Raw genomic sequence first — 21561 nt, forward strand, 5'->3', positions numbered from 1 at the left:
TGAAAGAATCAACCTTCTGAAATAGCCAAGAAGATCCCCTGAAAACCCAGTGAGGTTGGTCTTGACCTCCCAGATGTCAAAACATAGTATAATAAAGTAATGCAACTGACTCAGTGGCAATGAGTTTTGGTTTAGAATTGGCATTGTTGTTAGGTGCCGTTGAGTCTGTTCTGACTCATAGCAACTCTGTAAAACAGAACAAAACACTGCCTTATCTTGTGCCATTCTTACAGTTGTTGCTATGGTTGAGCCCATTGTTGTAGCCACTGTGTCAGTCCATCTTGTTGAAGGTCTTCCTCTTTTTTGCGGATCCTCTCCTTTACCAAACATGATATCCTCCTCCAGGGACTGGTCGTTCCTGATGACATGACCAAAGTATGAAAGATGAGGTCTGGCCATTCTCGCTTCTGGCTAAGGAGCATTCTGGCTGTACTTCTCTAAGACAGATTTGTTCATTCTTCTGGCAGTCCATGGTATATTCAGTATTCATTGCTAATACCGTAATTCAAATGCATCAGTTCTTCTGCAGTCTTCTTTACTCATTGTCCAGCTTTCACATGCATATGAAGCTATTGAAAATACCATGATTTGGGTCAGGTGCACCTTAGTCTTCAAAGTGACATCTTTGCTCTTTATCAGTTTAAAGAGGTCTTTTGCAGCAGATTTACCTAATGCAGTATATCGTTTGATTTCTTGACTGCTGCTGCCACAGGCACTGATTGTGAATCCAAGTAAAATGAAATCCTTGACAAATTCTGTCTTTTCTCCATTTATGATGTTGTAGCTTATTGGTCCATTTGTGAGAATTTTTGTTTTCTTTATGTTGAAGTGTAATCCATACTGAAGGTTGTAGTCTTTGATCTTCATCAGTAAGTGCTTCAAGTCTTCTTCACTTTCAGCAAGCAAGGTTAATATCATCTGCAAATCACAGGTTGTTAATGAATCTTCCTCCAATCCTGATGCTTTGTTCTTATTTATATAGTCCAGCTTCTCAAATTATTTTCTCAGCATACAGATTGAATAAATATAGGGAAAGGATACAACCATGACACATACCTTTCCATTTTTTAAACCATGCAGTTTCCTTGTTCTGTTCAAACAATTGCCTCTTGGTCTATGTTCAGGTTCCTCATGAGCACAATTTAGTGTTCTGAAATTCCCATTCTTTGCAATGTTATCTATATTTTGTTATGATCCACACAGTTGAATGCTTTACGAGTCAATAAAACACAGGTAAATATCTTTCTGGTATTCTCTGCTTTCAGCCAAGATCAATCTGACATCAGATATCAACAATGATATCCCTCATTCCACATCCTCTTCTGAATCCAGCTTGAATTCCTGGAAGTTAGTTACCTGTCTATGTACTGCTACATAGATTATAAATTATTTTCAGCAAAATTTTACTTGTGTGTGCTAATAATGATATTGTTTGATAATTTCTACATTCTGTTGGATCCCCTTTCTTTGGAATGGGCACAAATAAGGATCTCTTCCAGCTGGTTGGCCAGATAGTTGTCTTCCAAATTTCTTGGAATAAATGAGTGATTGCTTCCAGTGATATCCATTTGTTGTAACATCTCAATTGGTAGTCCATCAATTACTGGAGCCTTGTTTTTTGCCAATGCCTTCAGTGCATCTTGGACGTCTTCCTTCAATAACGTTGGTTCTTGATCATGTGCGACCTCCTGAAATGGTTGAACATCAACAGTTGTTTTTGGTACCAAACTAAAAACTCACTGCCATCGAGTCAGTTCCAACTCATAGCAACCCCATTTGGGTTTCCAAGACGGTAAATCTTTACGGAAGTAGATTACCTCATCTTCCTTCTCCAGAGCAGCTGGTGGGTTTGAACCACCAACCTACTGGTTAACAGTCAAATGCCTCAGGCACTGTGCCACCAGAGCTCCTTTCTTTTTGGTATAGTGACTCTGTATTCTTTCTATCTTCTTTTGATGTTTCCTGCATCGTTCAATATTTTGCCCATAGAATCCTTCAGTATTGCAACTTGAGGCTTGAATTTTTTCTTCATTTCTTTTGGCTTGAGAAATGCCAGTCATGTCCTTCCCTTATGGTTTTCTAACTCCAGGTCTTTGGACATTTAATTATAATATTTCACTTTGTCTTTTGGAGCCAGCCATTGAAAGCTTCTCTTTTACATCACCATTTCCTTCATTTCCTTTAGCTATTCTTTGTTCAAGAGCAAGTTTCCAAGTCTCTTCTGACATCCATTTTGGTCTTTTCTTTCTTTTCTGTCTTTTTGTTGACCTTTTACTTTCTTCATGTATGATGTTCTTGATGTCATCCCAAAACTTGTCTGTTCTTCAGCCATTGATGTGCATTACATCAAATCTGTTCTTCACATGGTCTCTAAATTTAGCTGGGATATAATCAAGGTCTTATTTTGGCTCTCATGGACTTGTTTTAATGTTCTTCAGCTTTAACTTGAACTTGTGTATGAGCAATATAGTAGAATAAGAATATGTAAATAAATCAGTGAAAGAAATAGACTCCAGAAATAGACCTAAGTAAAAATGATCTTCCAATTTTGATTAAGGTAACATTAAAATTAACTGAGTATAATTGGACCGATCCATAAGTGGTATGGGTACAGTTGACTCTCTATCAAGGGAAAAAAAATAGATCCCTTAATTGTTACCATCTTCATGAAAAATGTTTCAAAGAACCAAAGATACACATCAAGCCAAACTAATTTTTAGAAGGAAATACAGGTGAATATATTCACCTATGGAAGAGAGGGGACTTCTTTAACAAAATGAAATATACAACTTCTGTATAAGAAAAAATTGAGTGATAAATGATAGACTAGGTAAAAGGTTTTATATTCAAAGGATTATTATTAAGAATAAAGAGCTCCTTATATAAGCAATTAAAAAAAATCACCATCCAAAAGAAAAATGGGGAGAGGCTATGAATGGAAAAATATGTGTATAGTCAATAAACATATGAAATAAAGTTGATAGAGAATTGCATGGAACCCAGAATAGCCAAAACAATCTTTAAAAAGAAGAACAAAATAGGAGGACTCACATTTCCCAATTTGAAAATTTAACATGAAATAACGGTAGTCAAGACAGTGTGATACTGGCACAAGACAGTGTGATACTAGATAGACATATAGATCAGTGGAATAGAATTTAGAGTCTAGAAATAAGCACATGTATCTATAGGCAACTGATTTTTGATAAGGATGCTGAGACGATTCAATGAGGAAAGAATAATCTTTTCAAAAAAAGGTGGTGAATACACACCAAACTCTACATAGACTTCCATATTTTTTTATTCTTACAATAGAAATACACATTTGTGTTAACTGGGTTACTTAAAAAAATCAATTAAAAAAATAAAAAAAGGCTTTGTATAGTATAACCTGGTAGTGGATGGAGGCTTGGACTGGGAGTGAGAAACCAGAGCATTAGTTCTACTACTATCACAGACTTAAGCCCTCTCAAATGGTTTTATTCTCACATAACTCAATGTCAAGAAGTAGGATTAGCACCCATGTTATTCCCCATTGTCATGTCCTGAGCCTTACTTCGCATACCCTCTTACAAAAACAACTACCATACCTTCTGCTCCTTTGATTTTCATGCCATTTGGCTATGCTGTCTTCTTCCCCTTTCATTCGTTGAATGACATTGACCCTTAACTAACAAATTCTACCTCAAGTTATTCTATCAGATCACCTAGCACTCTAGACTTTTAGTTTGTTAACTTCCTTATTTTGGTTGATTTATTCCTCTACTCTGCTGTGTCTTCTACTTCCATAGTCACACCCATGACTTAGTTTTCATGTGAAGCTGCTCTTCCTCTAAAGATCTGGCTTTTTGACCATAGCATATAACTACTGGCTCAATCACTCCTGTTATAACCACATTCTTTTTGTGACTTTCAGTTCTTTGTCCCATCTCCTTTCTTCCTAATTCATCAGCTTCCTGCTTACATTATCCTGCTAAGATTCTGTGTCCATTTAAGTAATATTCCCAGACCCTAAACTCCTTTACCTCTCTGTCATTTCTGATGAATCCTAACCTTGTATGAACCCTGCTCTTCAGTTTCTCTGTGTTTGTACCTACGCAGCTGAAAATCACATAATAGCACAGTCTTGGTCACTAAATTCAAATAAACCCTAAACCCTTAGCATTGCCTGGCAACCCTATTATGTTTCTCTGGTCAGCTCACTCTTTCTTTCTCATCATATGATCCTTTCACACTTGTCTACTCTCCTCAACCTTCTGACCACCCTGCTCCCTCACTTTTTCTCTACAGATGATATCCCCTTACTACTTTGCTCCCCACCCCTACCACTCTGATCTGGCTTTTTTCTCCATCTGTGCACAAAACAAAACCAAGCAAACATACAATTTTAAAGTTTCTAGTGAACCTCAGGTTGCTCACTGGAGAGTTCGTATAATAAAGTGGATCAGAATACGGGCTTTGGAGCTGTACTAATTAGGTTTGAATGGTGACTTCTTGGTGTTTAGCCATGTTCCTGTGGGCAAGTTATTTAGCCTTTTTAAAATGAAAATAATAATATTGTCCAGTTATATGCTTGTTGGGAAGATTAAATGACTGAGACAATGCTTAGCCCACGGGGGGCGGGGGGGTGGCAATAAAAAAGACAATGCCCATAATAAGTACTCAATAAATATTAGCTGGTATTATTATTACTCCTATCACTACCTTCATTCTGCTATGATTAATATTGCTTCACAGATAAGATAGAAAAAGAAAAATTAGATAGGAATTTCTTTAACATTTCACCTCCAAACCACTTTACCTACATCTGAATCATTCTCTTTTCCTTCCCTCCTTTGTAGTAACAGAGGAGTTCTTTCCATCTAAACCTAAATCTTCCATCTTTGTTTTAGAACCCTTATCAGAAACGTCACACTGTCTCATTTCTCTCTTGAACCTTTCCCTTTCATTTTGATCCTTCAAAATGAAATGCACTCAGATCTCTTCCAACTTAAAAAAAAACAAATCCTATTGGCCCCCTGCTGCTATCAGTATCACCCTGTCTCTTTCCTCCCCTTCTTAGCCACATTTTTCAAGACTTGTCAATACTTTTATTCCCCCCTGTCCTTTTCATTCCATTTCTGTCTCACCTCTGCCCTCATTGCTGCACTGTAACGCTTCTTGCTAAGGTCACCAATGAACTTCAGATTGCTAAATCTGACACTTCTGTTATTCATCTTACGTGAGTCTTAGCAATACAAACCACTCTGTCCTTAATACCCTCTTATCCTATGGCTTCCATGAAAAATTTCTCTTGCAAAATTCTTTTCTACATGTTTTTATTTTAATAATTTGTTATTTATTTATGTTCTTGAATAAATAGACACATCAGACTATATTTGTTGTTGTTGTTATGTGCCGTCAAGTCGGACCCAACTCATAGCAACCCCTCCTTGGGTTTCCGAGGCAGTATCACTATGGAAGTAGATTGCCCCATCTTCCTTCTGAGGAGTGGCTGGTGTGTTTGAACCACCAGCCTTCTGGTTAGCAGTCAAGTGCCTTAGGCACTATGCTACCGGAGCTCCCATCAGACTATATACTGATTCAATTTCTAACGTACAATTCATTGATGTTTATTATATTCTTCAAGTTGTACAAACATTCTTACCTTCCTTTTCTGTATCGTTCCTTCTCCATCAACATAAACTCAGCAGCCTTCTAAACTTCTTAGTTTACCTTGCCAATGTTATTTTATTCTTACAATAGAAATATTGCTATTGTCAATCTGAGCCCATATAAATAGTTCTTTAAAAGAGCACCGTGCTCAAGGCAGACGTTCTTTACTGATTAAGCTGAACTAGTGTTTAGTGGGAGCTCTGGTGGCGTAGTGCCTAAGGCATTTCACTGCTGACCGGAAGGCTGGTGGTTCAAACCCATCAGCCGCTCCTCAGAAGGAAGATTGGGCAGTCTACTTCTGTAGAGATACTGCCTCAGAAGCCCAAAGACCTCTTTAAAGTGTTAAAAAGCAAAGATACTTCGAAGACTAAGGTGTGCCTGACCGAGATATGGTATTTTCAGTAGCCTCATGTGCATGTGAGAGCCGCACAATGAATAAGGAAGACTTGATGCATTTGAACTGTGGTGCTGGCAAAGAATATTGAATGTCCCATGGACTGCTAGAAGAATAAACAAATCTGTTTTGGAGGAAGTACAGCCAGAATGCTCCTTAGATGTGAGAAGAGGCAGACTTTGCTTCTTGTATTTTGGTCATTCTGGAGAAGGATATCATGCTTGGTGAAGTGGAGGGTGAGCACAAAAGTAGAAGATCCTCAATGAGATGGATTGCCACGGTGGCTGTGAAGATGGTCTCCAACATGGATGAGACTGGGTAGTGTTTCATTCTGTTGTACATAGCGTCACTGTGAGTCAGAATCAATGTGATGGTACAGAGTTGTTTGGTTTAAAGAAAACTTCAGGGGATATTTTTGGCTTAAGGTTTAAAGTTGTTTTGTTTTCTTAAAAATACTTTTTATTGTAATATAATTTATGTACAGTGAAATACACAAAACTAAAGTGACATGGGTCAATGCTTTTTTTTTTTTTTTGGCAGTGTTCACTCCTCTCCCCTCCCACTCCATGGTAATTAAGGTTTAAAGATTATCTCAGGGCAGTAGTTTTGGGAATTCATCCAGCCTCAATGGCTTCAGACTGTCTGGATCTCACTATATGGTTTTTAAATGCTACAGTTTCTCAAAGCTTGGTTCATGGCTCTCATATTACTCGACACTGTACTCGTCCCTCATCCACTTACCCAGCTTCAGTTAGTCCTCAAGAAATGTTGGCTGCTATCATCATTATTAACATTATTCAAGTAGTCTTTTCCTTCCTTACAGAACTTTTGGGAAGGCCTATGAGAATATATGTAAAAAAATTTTTTTTTTTTTTAAGAAAGAATGGCATTAAAAGTTATATTTGACTATTCTGTTGAAATTAATCTGACTCGAAAATACAACAAAACTCAATCCTCAACAGTAATATATTGTTGGAATAAAAAGTTGTTGATATGATATATTTAGAATTAATATCTTAGGAATTTACAATCAAATTTGAGGGTGACCAAAGTCAGCAGTGTTCAAATATTATATATGAAGCCATTTTCAGGCACTAAGAAAATGATAATAGTAAGAATGGTGATTATGATGATAGTGGGAACTCTGGTGGCATAGTGCCTAAGGCATTTGACTGCTAACCAGAAGGCTGGAGGTTCAAACCCACCAGCCACTCCTTGGAAGGAAGATTGGGCAATCTACTTCCATAGAGATACCGCCTTGGAAGCCCAAGGAGGGGTTGCTATTAGTCGAATCGACTTGACAGCAGTGAGTTTGGTTTGGTTTGGTATGATGCTACCACTAACAGTGACACTGACCGTAATATTGCAAAGTCCTAGCTAAATCTCTTCTATACATTTAGTTTTCTGTTCCTTAAATTTTGCAGCTTCTCATAGTATATGATCTCATGCCTGAAAGAAATGGAGAATTGGATAATTTTCAGCCAGTATGGTAAAATGGAACAAAACACACACACAGACACACACTGAAAAACAAAAAATATAAGGACAAACTAATTCTGATGTCATTATTTTCACAGCAGCCATCTGGGATTTTACAAACAGGACATTAACTTAGAAAATGAAAAGCTCCTGCTTCACCCCCACTGTCGTGTTAGAGTCACACAGTAAGCTGTGACCTGAGTCTTCACTGGACTCGTTTCATAGTGGTTACAGCATTTAGCTGATTTTGATGACATTTACATTGCCTTTTGGGAAGTGTTCACTAGTTAGTTACTTTGAAGTCCCTTCCTCCTCAAACCTGCTCTCCCTAACAGCTTTGATTTTGTAGGAGATGGTATGCCAAGCATGCTGGTTAGCCCAGTATTATCAGACACAAGGAACCTTCTGTCAGAGAGAATGTTGTATCTGGCACAGCATCAATTGGGCACAGTGTCATAGTTTGCCTGGCAGAGGTCTAAGCAGAGGACAGAACACCACTGCCTGCTTAGAGATTGACAGGCTGAGAGTGATGAGGGTGATACCTGAAGTTGCTTAGCTAATTCTATTTTAGTTAGGATCCTGACTCAAAAAGCACACTTCTCTCAGTAGCACTAGTAAAGCCTTCTGATCGTTGACTATTGTCTTTAGGAGTTTTAAGAGTAGGATCAGAAAAGGGCTCCCATTCTGTTAACTTTTTACCTTTTGTCATGTAGTGCTCCGCATTTATGTTGGTGGGAATTTCCTATTTAATTGTTTAGTTACCTTCCCTCCACTAACGAATACAAATTGTTTTGTATAATTGAGATGGGAAATAGGTTTTTGGATTACTGAAAACTGATATCGTGATTATCCCTGTGGATTCTGAGATGTCTGTTACCAACTCATAAAAAACCAAACTCACTGCCCTTGAGTCAGCTCCAACTCATAGCGACCCCTCCTTGGGTTTCCGAGGCAGTATCACTACAGAAGTAGATTGCCCAACTTTCCTTCCGAGGAGTGGCTGGTCAGTTTGAACTACCATCCTTCTGGTTAGCAGTCAAATGCCTTAGGCACTATGCCGCCAGAGCTTCCTCTTACCAACTCATAGCACCAAACAAATTGCATGCTCACTGCATATTCCTGGGAAGGAGTAGATTGATTCAAGCAGAGAGAAGTTAAATCACTTACCCAAGGTCTTATAGCTAATAAGTTTCACAACTGGCATTTGAACTCCAACTTTCTGGCACTTGTTCTAAATCAGGGGTCAGCAAACTATAGCCAATTTAAAAATGTTTTTCACATTTCTAATTAGTAAAAAAAAAAAAAAAAGTCAAAAGGATAGTATTTTGTGACCTGTATTTATATGAAATTCAAATTTTAGTGTTCATATAATTTTGTTGGAAAACAGCTATCCTCATTGGTTTACTCTTGTCTGTGGCTGCTTTCATGTCATGAGGACAGAATTGAGTAGTTGCAAGAGACTGTCGGAACCATAAAACCTAAAATATTTACTACCTGGTTCTTTACAGAGCAAGTTTTATGACCTCTGCTCTAAATTAATGCACTATACAGTGTGAGAATTTATTTTGTTCTGTAAAACAACACGAAGAAGAGCATGTGTCAATAGCAATACTTGGATTTATGTACTACTTGTCTTTTGAAAAATCTGTTTTCATATGTTATCTCACATGTCCTCACATCAACCCTGAAATAAAGGGAAGGTTAAGTTTCGTGTTTTCCATCTTATCGGTAGGAAACTTAGTCAGAAGATTGGGGTGGGTTGTGACATTAGAGTCAGACTCTTTTTCCAGTACAGTAACTTGTAATGCCCCCGCCCAGTTCTGTTCTGAAATTTGCCCTCTACCTCTGTCCTAGATATACAGTTGCTCAGAGCTTGGGCTCGAGGCCACTCCACACATGAGACAGTTGAGATAGATTGAAGGAGCAAGGAACACACGACCTTTCCTTAACTTTCAACACCTCTCCAACAGTGTCTGAAATTCCCTGTCTTGGCAAGCCTGGCTTAATTCTGAGCACACTGCCAGCAAAGTGCTCCAGGCTTGGATTTGATTGCAGATAAGTAAGCCCTTACCATCAAAGGAGGCATTTCTTATTTTTATTTCCATAAAGGGATGCCATTGCATTGTCAGGCAACATGGAAAGTCTTTGACTTAATAGTAAATTTTGAATCCTTTTCCAGGTTTTCACCTGTCCTTTATTTGTGGAACATGAAGTTTCTATCTTTTTGCTATTCTTGATCTTTACCTAGCCTGGGGATCCTTTTCTTACCAAGTAAATCACAGAAGTTTTCCACATTACTTCCATACTATGGCTAAGCTAGGCAGGGAGGATAGAGGCCAACTCTTCTGTGTGTGAGATCAAGGGATGTTTGTGTTATTTGTTGCTTTGTGCTATTCATTTCACTTCCCCAGCTCTATATAGCTTCTCAAGGCTGAACTATAGGTCCTGCTTCTAATGTAATTGAGTGTGATGCTTTCAGGAAAAAAAAACAAGTTACTTTGACTTCTACAATCTTAGCACTAGCATCTTCTCTTATAGCCCTAATAGTGAATTTATATGATCATCTGTACCAAATTTATATACCCAGATTTGGGCAGTTAAGGACCAGCAAAAACAAGATGGTGTCTGGAGGGAGGTCAACTAGGTTTCTGCGCACAGCCACCTTTTCTGGCCACCAACAGTGCTGAGGTCAGAGCAATGTAGAAAGTATTTCTCTCTCCTGGGGGTCAGATGCCTCAGAGATGCAACAGACATGCTTACAGGAACCTAAAGGGATGGGTTATGCAGGTATATACATTTGTCCAAACTTAGTGAATATATAATTAAAATATGTGCTTTTCGTTGTTTGTAAATTTTGCCTTAAAAGAAAAATAATATTATAAACAAGTATTGAACTCCAGTTAATGATATTCATGGAGAAGTATTTGGGGAAATTATTACCAGTGTCTGAACTGGAATGGATGGATGAAAAAAACAAGTATAGTATTATGTTGTGTGGTTATATGAATGCTCACTGTGAAATCCTTTTAACTTTTACCTGCATACTAGACTATTTGCGAAAACAGCCTGATGGAGATAGGCATGTAATAAAAATTAATAAAGCAGTGCAGGTATAACACAGTAGAGAGTGGTCGGCACTGGGCTTAATTAGGTATTACATATACTCTGCCTGAAGGAAGCAGCTGCTACTCACCTCCAACTAGTTATTACTTTGTGGGAATTTGGCTCCAGTGTTGGCAGATATTCTAATTTTTTAAAAGAAATCTCAATTTTTTTTTAATGTGAAAAATCTTTATTTTTCAAATACCACATCAGCTAAACAAATCACTCCTAATTTACCAATTGTTTTTCTATCCTCAGAATTTAAGTTTAGAGAAAAAATCGGGGATGTCCTCTTGAATTGTAAAGTCACCATTGTTATTACAGCATGTGACTTTAAAGAGATTTCAGCTGTAGCTGAGACCCTATTCCATAGCCTCAGTTACCCTGTTCTGTGGACTGCTGTACTATAATGCTTGCCAAATCTATGCCACAGTATTCATGACACTGACCCAACCTGGGCTTTGCTGTGGGACAGGGAACAGCTGTGAAGTTGTGCTGGTTGGCATTGTTTCCCTGGGCTCACTTTAGGATTATTTAATATGAAAAGAGCAGCAGTACATGTTAGTTTGCTGCTCAAATGCAAGTCACTGCGGCCTTAAGAGAAATTATCACTGGATGGAATCAAAAACAGAAAAGACTTCTAAGACTTCATTATATTCCCTGTTTTGGCTAAGTGGTGTTACAATCCACTCTGAGTCCTAAGCTCTTAAAAATTGCCTTTCTAACCACTGGCATTCTAATGACTGACCCTATTCTGTGCATTGTATCTCAGTTGCTTCTTAAATCCATCCCTCCTGATGTCTGCATTCCAGTACCTTAGTTCAGGATCTCATGCTCTCTGGCCTGGTGTGTAATTTCCTAAGTGATGTCTCTGTCTTGAGTTTTTCTTGCTTCCAATTCAATACTTCCACTGGAGTTCTCATTCTGATAGAAATCTGATAGTATCCCTCTCTGGTTTAAAAACCTCAGCACCTCCTTGTTGTCTTCAGGGTAAAAGTTAATCTCTACTATATTGTGCAAGGACCTTCACAGTTACCAGCCTGCCCTACCAGCTTCTCTTCCTTCCATTGCTCATGAGCCCAGAAGGTAAAGTTCATATTCTTCAGTATGGCAAATGAAGCCCTATTCTGATTTCTGTGCATGTCCCCATTTCCATCTGAGTACTGGGATGCCAGGCTTTTCACAATTTTGTTTATCCTCCAGACCTTTACCTATGCTGTTACCTTTGCATACGCCAGAACCACGTTCTGGGCACTAATTGTTTATATGTTTATTAACTCATTTAATCCTTGTTCTAACCACACAAAGTAGGTAATATGATTGCAATAGTACTTTTACAGATGAAGAAACTGAAGGAATCGGAGGTAACTTGTTCCAGGAACAATAAATGGTAGAGCTGGGATTTGAACAGAGGAAGTCTGGTTCCATAGGCTGCACTCGTAACTAGCGTACTGTACTGGGTAGGGTTATACAGTACAACTGCTTTCTCTGACATCGTCTATTGTTTAGGATTGTGTACGTGGAAGAAATGCCAGTAAGTGATATGGAGTGTCATGTATTACTACCTTTGACTACCCAAAACTCTTGCTAAGAATATTCTGGGAAAATAATAGCCTCGTTTAATATCTCCTTTTAGGGATAAAATTTGGTGTCCTGATTTATACTTTCTGAGAATTTAATCTCTCTGTAATTTCTTTGTGGCTTTCACTTCTTACCCAACCCAGATCCCAGAATTGCTTTTCTTCTTTTTCCTGGGCTTACTTGACAGCTATGGAGCATTGCCCATGCCATAGCTTTCAGGCCGAACTCTTGTGGCTTGTGAAACACTTGTTTATGGGCACAGACTGATCTGAAGTTAAATAGAAAAATCCCTCTCCATGGGACAGCAATTTACTCTGCATGCCAAGTTGGCAGCAGAGTAGACCTTTGGGGGGCTGTGAATAAGACAGGTAGCCAAGATATGAGGGAGGTTTCTAATCCAGACTCATGCTAATAAGCAGAGTGGTAACCAAAGGACTTTAAAGGGATCTTTGTGTTTTGCATTTAGTCCAGTGAGGAGTGACCAGCTCAAATCGACCAATTGGCCACATTCCTCATACAAGATTATTGGACGGATAGACTAATACAAATTAACCACATATCGGCTAGTGCAAAGCTATTTTTAGGGAGATAGCATCAGCTATTAAAAATGTTCCATGAGGCAAGTGGTATCTTGACCGTGCCCCATGAACTCTTATATTGGACATCTCTAAATTGGTCGTTTACAAAGCATTTAGGTGGTTCTGCAATTGAATATTGTGACCTTCAGTAAGTCATTTGGGGCAGGGGGGCTTAGTTTCTCCATCTGTAAAATGAAAACTCCTAATGCGTATTACTCCAGCTGCCACATTCTTTCCTTCCTTTGCAGCTTGGTTGTAATAGACTTTTTCCTGGGAAACTGCTTCTTGATCAAGTCTGTTTAAGGTGAATCATTCATTACTTAGTGTGCCTCAACTATTCTGTGCAGGATCTGTGAGAAGGTGATTTCCATAAGGACTTTCTTCTGGATGAGTGCCAGAGTGACTCAGTTATATATACTTGTTTGACCTAAGAGAAATTCACACTTTGGATTTTTATCAGTTTACAGCCTGCATTTATTGTTCCTCAAAATTGGGATTATTAATGAACAACAAAGTAAAAGTTTGGAGATTAGAACTATAAAATTTCTGTTTGAAGATGAACCATGGGCTTTAAGAAGATGTAGCTGGCTTTCATCTTCTGGGCCCTTTCCTCATCTCCTTTCTCCTTCTTATCATTTTGAAGATCTGCCTTGCAGTCAAGAATGAGATGTGCATAACCTTGTATAGTCCAAAAATTGTCAAGGTAGCATCTGTAAATAATTTAACAGGCGTTTCTTTATTTAGGTGCAAGCAGCATGAGGACTAAAGAAGGTTGAGGAAAACATTACTTGAAAGTTAAGGGTTTAGAGTATTTAGAGAAGGTGTTGTTAGAATCCAGAATGAACATATTTTTGAAACCTAAATATAGTCGATCCTTACGCAGTATCATACTTGTTCTTAATGGAAAGGATGATTTTCTCTAGTCCAAAATCCTAAACATTTGCAGTCTTGAGGGTAATATGCCAATTTACTGAGAAAAAAAATCTTAGTCAGTGTAACACTCCATGGAAAATTCTTTACTTCTGCTTTCTGTCTTGGCTATCTCTCTTGAAAGGCTACAGATCTGTGTCCAGTGCCTGCCTGACCACTGAGTACATAATCAGATATAGTTCTCACCATCTGGGAGCCAAACTGTCTCTGCCTGTGGCATTGTGAGTCTTTCACACAGGGCTGGCAGTTGCTGGGATCACCTGTCATGTTGGAGCAGGCTGCTATTATGATTCCCACTTTAGCAGTCATTACACTAGATCATGACTGGAATGGAGACAGGTACTTGGAAGGATTGATTTAAGCATCATATCAGTCACTTTTCACTCCTAATATGTTGAGCCTTCTCTTAGTGATGATCTGCTGATGGTGGAGATTTCTAAATTTACCAACTCCTTTATCACCACTAATTTACTTGTATAATTTTCTGTCATACAATGGGGGTCTACTTAGAGCAAGGGTACTTTGAGCTTAGAAATGTTGGCTTTTGCAGTGAACTCATCAGTCAATTTTGCTACCCCAGTTTCAGTTTCATTCTGTCAGTTCTCAGCCAGAATTCCTTTAGCAGAATGCCTAATGTGAGAACCATGGTCAGGTCTTTCAGGGCATTTGCAATTTGGGCTAATGATTGATTAAAAAAAAAAAACACAAACTTTTTTAAACTTTCTATTTAATATACTTATTTTTAAAAAGTGGTATAATAAAATTTTTGACCACTTTCCATCTGACAAGCAAAGAGGAAATGAAGAATGCACTCCTGTGGTTTCCAGTTAATATCCAGGAGTGAGGATGTGGCAAACCCTCTAGTTTCTGACTCTCCAAGCTATGCCAATTGCATTTGTTTCCTTGTGGCTGCTGGAACAACTTATCACGAACTTGGTGGCTTAAAACAACAGAAGTCTGAAATCAGGATATTGGTTGGGCCATACTCCCTATGGAGGCTCGAGGGGGAAATCTGTTCTTTGCCACTTCTGTGGACTGTTGGCATTCCTTGACTTCTGGCTATATCACTCCAATCTCTGCCTCTGTGGTTATATGGGAGCTCTGGTGGCATAGTGCCTAAGGCATTTGACTGCTAACCAGAAGGCTGGACGTTCAAACCCACCAGCCACTCCTAGAAAGGAAGGTTGGGCAATCTACTTTCGTAGTGAAACTGCCTCAGAAACCCAAGGGGTCCAATGAGTCGGATCTGACTCAATGGCAGTGAGTTTGGTTTTTTTTGGTGGTTATATCACTATTTCCTTTTCTGTCTGTTTCTTATCTCCTCCTGCTTTTTTCTCTTATAAGGACATTTGTCATTGAATTTAGAGCATAGCTGGATAATCCAGGATAATTTCTTTACCTCAAGATTCTTAATGTAATTAAATCTTCAAAGATTCCTTTTGCAAATGAGGTAACATTCACTGGTTTCAAAGATTAGAATGTGGGCATACCTATTTTGAGGACTACCATTCAACTCACTACTCCAGTGGAAAGGCGATAAATGGACTATGTAAAATGAATGGGAGGCAACTAATATAATATCCCTGTCCTGGTCTTAGTCCGTACTTGGATATGCTGTATGGGCTTAATGGGATCAATTTGGGTAGTGGTGAGAGAAGTTTTTGAGTGATTGTAGATAATTGAGAATTAACTAATGTATAGAAAATGTGACTTTTTGTGCATATGGGCATGCATTCTTTTGTTCAGTTTATTAAGGGCTTACTATGTGCAGGTGCTACTGTAGGTGTTTGGGATAAATCAATGAGCAAATAGACAAAGATCCCTGCCTTTTTGTATTCTAGCTTTGCTGACAATTACTTGAGTAATTCATATAGGCAATTAAGGGCTTTGGTACTTGGCTGATAAACATTTGTGTGAAATAAATTATGCTCTTTGCTGTTATTTGCAAGCTGTTATTTGCAAGCATTTTTGGGTTTCCAACATAAAGTAAAGCCTGGATTATATACATTTTGGGAGGATAAAGGATGAAATCATGAATGGTAAAGAATAGGGACATACTAGAAACAGTATCATCTCCCAATCCTTTTTGTCAACATGATCTGCTGAAATCAAGGCAAGTGTAGGCTGAAAAATCCAAACAAGTAGATATTTTGGTGCATAAAATGCAGCTTGTAGTGTGTCAAGATGGGTTCTGTCCTGGATCTGGGTTTTGTGGGGCAGAGAGTGGTTCCAGAGACCAGGCAGGTAGTATTAGCAATATCCTGAGACACAACAGCAAGGTCAGCTCTTGGAGTGAGCACTTGGTGGCGGTGACAGTTGCAGGCTATTTTGGGAACCGAGGAGGCTTTGTTTTGTAAGGCCTTCTCTGCCCTCTCGGATTTAACTTGCCATTTTTACATTTGATATATAGTATAGAGAGCAGTATCAGGTACAGTAAAGAGATCACAGTGCTCTTTCCCTATTTTATTGGTAAAATCAAATACTTTCCCTCGGAGATAACTTATCATTGCCAAAGAAATGTGATATCCTGACTTTAGGGAACTTTCACTTACTACCTGGCAATTTTTAGACAGAGTTCTCTGGGACCAGTGATTAAACCATATCTCCTTTCCTTAAGGAGTTTAGAACAAGTTGTTACATCATTAGTATTCTTTGTGTCCTCAGGAATGCAAAATAGGAGGAAACAGGCCATGCCAAAAGAATTTGGGTTAAATGTAAAGAATTTTCCCCATTGTTGCCATGGGTAACATCAGAAACTTGTTTAGCCTCCTTTCCTATTCAAGAAAAGGAAAGTTCCATTTGGAATGTTCAATATAGCTTTGTGTAGAGGCATGGTGTTGGAATCCATAGCCGTGGGCAGGTTTTAGATGGGTGAATCAGCTCATCTACCATGCTTCAGTCATGAATGAGTCAGCAGCACAGCTGCAGATGGAGTGGGCAGAAGGGCATCTAAATTTAGTCGGTATTCATTTGAGAAGGTTCTCAGGGACCATGCATCTTTCCTCCATGGTTTTAGTCATATTCCTACTTCTGGAGGCAAAAAAAAAAAAAAAAAAGAACAGACACTCAAGGTATTTCATGAGAGTGTTATACGACTCTGTTAATTGGTTCCTCTACAAGGATGATTCTCTTCTACTTTAACCATGGTACATCCTACTTTTTCACATAGCTCCTGAATTTAGGAACCCCCAGGATTCTGAACATTAGAGAGAAAATTTTCTAATTTCTAGTTTCTGGTGCTTCAAACACACCAGCCACCCCTCAGAAGGAAGATTGGATAATCTACTTCCATAGAGATACTGCCTTGAAAACTCAAGAAGGGTCACTATGAGTCGTAATCAACTTGACAGCAGTGAGTTTGTTGGTGATTTAAGTCAGACTTAAACACAAAATCTTGCTAGTTCAAAGACATTTTTAACCAAACTGCTTTCCTTTCTTAAGATACAAGAGGCGGGAAAAGCAGTGATGAGTCAAGAATAAGTACAATTTATGTTTTTTCCTGGGGAAATTACTATTTGTTATACAATTGGCTAAAAACAATAGCTACATCAAACACTGTTTTAAGGACTTATCTCCTTTAATTTTCATAAAGTTCTGTGAGGTAGGTGGTATTCCCATGCTATAGATGAGTACACTGAGATGGCTGGCGGTTCAAACCCACCAGCCACTCCTCGGAAGGAAGGTTGGGCAATCCTACTTCCGTAGTGATACTGCCTTGGAAACCCAAGGAGGGTTCGCTATGAGTCAGGGCTGACTCGAGGGCAAAACAACAACAACAACAACAGATTAGGTACTTCCCCTGAGATTATACGAATTGACAGAGCTGGTCTGCAAACCCTATTCTGTCTGACTTCAAAGCTGATGCTTTTAATAATATACTGCCCTTCATTTGTGGAGACTATCAAATCTTCCAGCTGCTCCTCAGAAAGAAGGTTGGGCAACCTACTTCCATAGTGATACCGCCTCGGAAACCCAAGGAGGGGTCGCTGTGAGTCAGATCCGACTCACCAGCAGTGCGTTTGGGGTTTGTTTTGTTTTGTTTTTGTTTCATGGGGTGATTTAAGCAGTTGGCCTGATTTATTTTCTCTCAGGTGATTCTTTGGAGATTGATGATCTGCCAGATTACATTGCAGATTAAAAACCAAAACACCAAACTCACTGCCATTGAGTTGATTCTGACTCATAGTGACCCCAATTAAGTTTTCAAGGCTGTAAATCTTTATAGAAGCAGCCTGCCTCATCTTTCTTCTGCGGAGCAGCTGGTGAGTTTGAACTGCCGACCTTCTGGTTAGCAGCCAAATGTCTTAACCACTACACCACTAGAGCGCCTTATGTTGCAGATTATATCGCCTTTTTGTTATTTTCTCAGATATCCTCATAATGTTGTTCCTATAAAAATACTGTATTAAGGACTTAATATTTATAAACAGTAATATCACAAAATTGAAGAGAATTGCAGGAGTGGTGGAGTAAAGGAGATTAAGGAAAGGAACCCAAAAACCCTAACTCACTCACTGCCATCGAGTCAACTCATAGCGACCCCATTAGATTTCTGAGACTGTGAATCTTTACGGAAGTAGATTACTCCATCTTCCTTCTGCGGAGCAGCTAGTGGATTTGAACCACTAACGTTCTGATTAGCAGCCAAATGCCTTATCTGCTATACCACCAGAGCTCCTTAAGAAAAGGAACTAAACCAAAAATTACCAAACTCACTGCTGTCGAGTCGGATCCGACTCATAGATCCAACTCATAGCGACTCCTCCTTGGTTTTCTGAGGCAGTATCACTACAGAAGTAGATTGCCCAACCTTACTTCCGAGGAGTGGCTCGTGGGTTTGAACCATCAGTTTAGGCACTATGCCACCAGAGCTCCCAAGAAAAGGAACAGGGATATGTAAAAGGGAAGGAGGGAGTAAAGACAAGTTTTTTTCCTATTTGATAGCTGGTCTTATTTTAGGCCCTCTGGAATTTGGCTGCTGCCGTCTTCAAAGGGCAAAGAATGATCTTGAAACTTTGGCTTCCAAAAGTCTGCCTAGTGGTGGTATGACCATTGGAGCAAAGTTTTTAGACTGTTCTCTGTTTGGAGCCAAAGAAATTTTGCAACCAAGCAAGAAGTGGTTGATCCAACTGTCCTGGCCCACACAGGTTAAGATAGCACGTTTGACTGTCTCGACATAGAAATTTATTATTACATGAGCAGAGAGTGTACTTAAGCACAACTTCCAAAACGCTTTCTTCTCCTTGGACTTCAGTACATTTTTAGAAATTAACTCCTTCTATCTTTTCACTTAAAAGTTTTTATTAACAGGTTTTAGTGAAGTACTCTGCAATGAGTTGGCTCATCCTTGCCTATAGGGTTGCAAACTGGCAGCCATACAGCCTATAAACAAGTAATAAGCATAATTATGGAATATTTTACATGATAAAGAAGTGAAGAGTAGGTGAGGAGTGCTGTGAAAGTTGATATGTTGATAGTTTTCTAGAAGAATTGTAATTTCTGGAGCTGCTTTTGAAAAAGAGACCATTAATGGTTACTGGCTATAAAAAATTACCTGGCCTCAAAGGTCAAGTTGGAGGAATATACTATGTATCTAGTCTGGGCTGATTTACAGGAGCTGTAAAAAGAATATAATCAAATGGTTTTGGGAAAACGAACAAAGATGCTTTTTGTAAACAGCGTTACCCAGTTAAAATTTTATCTAAATTGAATAGGCCTTTTTTCTTGATGCCCCCTGCTTCTAGCAGAATTGGCATGAGGTTTATCTTTAGAGGGTGTTTCCATAAGTTCTCTTGGAAGATGTGTCTACTTTAGTCCTGTGGTCACGAGGGTCCTCTGGAATTCTGACATGGATTCTTTCCACAGTAATTATTTGCTGTTTAAATAGTTGCTCATTATCATCATGAAATATCCCTTGGTGTATTTGATTTAAGACAGTAGTTCTCTAACTATTTGATCTCAATTTTCCTTTATACTCTTAAAAAAATTCTAGGACCCCAAAGAACTTTTGTTAATGTGAGTTATTATATTCTACTGAGAAATTGAAAACTATGTTTTTATTCGTTTAAAATAGCAACCCATTACATGTTAATAGAAATAAAATAATGAAAAATAATTATACACTTTCAGAAACAAAAGAATTAGTGGGAAGAGTAACATTGTTTTACATTTTTATAAATTTATTCAATATCTGCATTTACTCTACTTTTATATATTATTTTGATTAAAGTATATCTAGAAAATCTGGCCTCATACAGCTGAAAAAGGGAGAAGTATTAGAATATCTTTTTTGGACAGTTGTGGATATTCTTAGTGGGTATTATGCCAAAACTCCAACAAGTGGTAGTTTCTTAAAGATTAGTTGCAATGTTAATGGACTTTCCTTACTGTGTTACATTAAAATCCACTAGTCTTTCTTGCACTTTGAGTCTTTTACCCATACATGATTTTCTAACACTATGCATTTGGTTATTTGGAAAATATGGGTTCATTGATTTATGCAGATCTTCCAAACATTAATAAATTTTATTTATAATCCAGGCAAATCACATTTGTTAATATTCTCACTGATCTCAACAGAAAAGTAAGTATTGGGAAGTTGTAAGCTCATGGTGGCAAATATGTTATCCCAGAATTCTAATTTTTAACTTGACTGGTTGAATTGTATCATTAGCAACAACTATTTCCTTGATGTGACAGGCTTTACTTTGTTCATTTTTAAGAAACTATCTTTCAGATCTTCAAATCTGAATAACCATAATGTTTGTCAGTCATTCTTTTGAGTGAAAAATAATGTTCCATGAAGAAAGCGACTAGTTCATCTCACAACTGAAGCAGATGCACAACAGTGCTTTTCCTGGAAAGAACTATAGTACTTTATTAAACAGGAGGGCTGCTTTATGCATACTTGCCATTTGTCACACAGAATATGAAAAGACATGTATTTGAGGGTTGAGATTTAATAATGTTCATCATTTTTATTGCTTCATCAATGTCATTCTTAAGTGAAACTGACCCCCATCCCTTTTCTTTTAACTGCAAGCACTTGGTGGAGGAGAATACAACCACTGCTGGGGTCATTTGGTGCCACTACCTTCCTTCGTGCTAAGGCACCTGTGGTTTTATCCACTGTTGCTTTTGCATCATTAGCGCAAGTGTCAAAACCGTGAAAACAGCAAATATTTTCTTAATATTGGTTATGAAAATAATTTTAATAAGTCTTTCTCAGCTAAAGTTTTAACTTTTTTTTAAAGGGGGAGGTATTAAAAAGTAAGTTTTTAACAAATAGGAGTCTCATTTTTTTCTAGGTCCCTAATTGTCCTACTCGATCACTGCTATTTAGTCGATTTCGACTCATTGGGAACCTCATTGGGTTTCAAGGCTGTCAGTCTTTAGGGAAGCAGACTGCTTCATCTTCTGTGGAGTGGCTGGTGGGTTTGAACCACTGACCTCTTGGTTAGCAGCCAGATGCTTTAACCACTATACCACCAGAGCTCCTCTAATTATCCTAACCATACTGAAAACATCTGAACGTAGATATGATTACCTTTATTTTTGTGGCCCTTTTACCTCCTTTTTATCCTTTATATGCATAAGACAAGGAGCTCTGGTGGCATAGTGCCTAAGGCATTTGACTTCTGCAAACCAGAAGGCTAGATGTTCAAACCCACCAGCCACTTGAAGAAGGAAAACTGAGCAATCTGTTTCTGTAAAGATTTCCTGCCTCAGAAACCCAAAGGGGGTCGCTGTGAGTTGGAATTGACTTGGTGGCAGTGAGTTTGGTTTTATATGTGTAAGACAGCATTTTGATTTTTGCAGATCTCTTTGCTTTTTTTTTTTTTT

General features: G+C 38.4%; 1 protein-coding gene across 1 annotated transcript in view; it reads left to right on the top strand.

Moving 5' to 3' along the window:
* PPP1R12B (protein phosphatase 1 regulatory subunit 12B) overlaps positions 1–21561 on the top strand; it is a 322390-nt gene that overhangs the window by 67502 nt on the left and 233327 nt on the right. The gene's annotated exons all lie outside the window — the stretch shown is intronic.

The sequence above is a fragment of the Orycteropus afer genome, unplaced genomic scaffold, assembly GCF_000298275.1.
Source record: "Orycteropus afer afer isolate SDZICR_OR568_19922 unplaced genomic scaffold, OryAfe1.0 scaffold00075, whole genome shotgun sequence".
NCBI classification, from domain to species: domain Eukaryota; kingdom Metazoa; phylum Chordata; class Mammalia; order Tubulidentata; family Orycteropodidae; genus Orycteropus; species Orycteropus afer.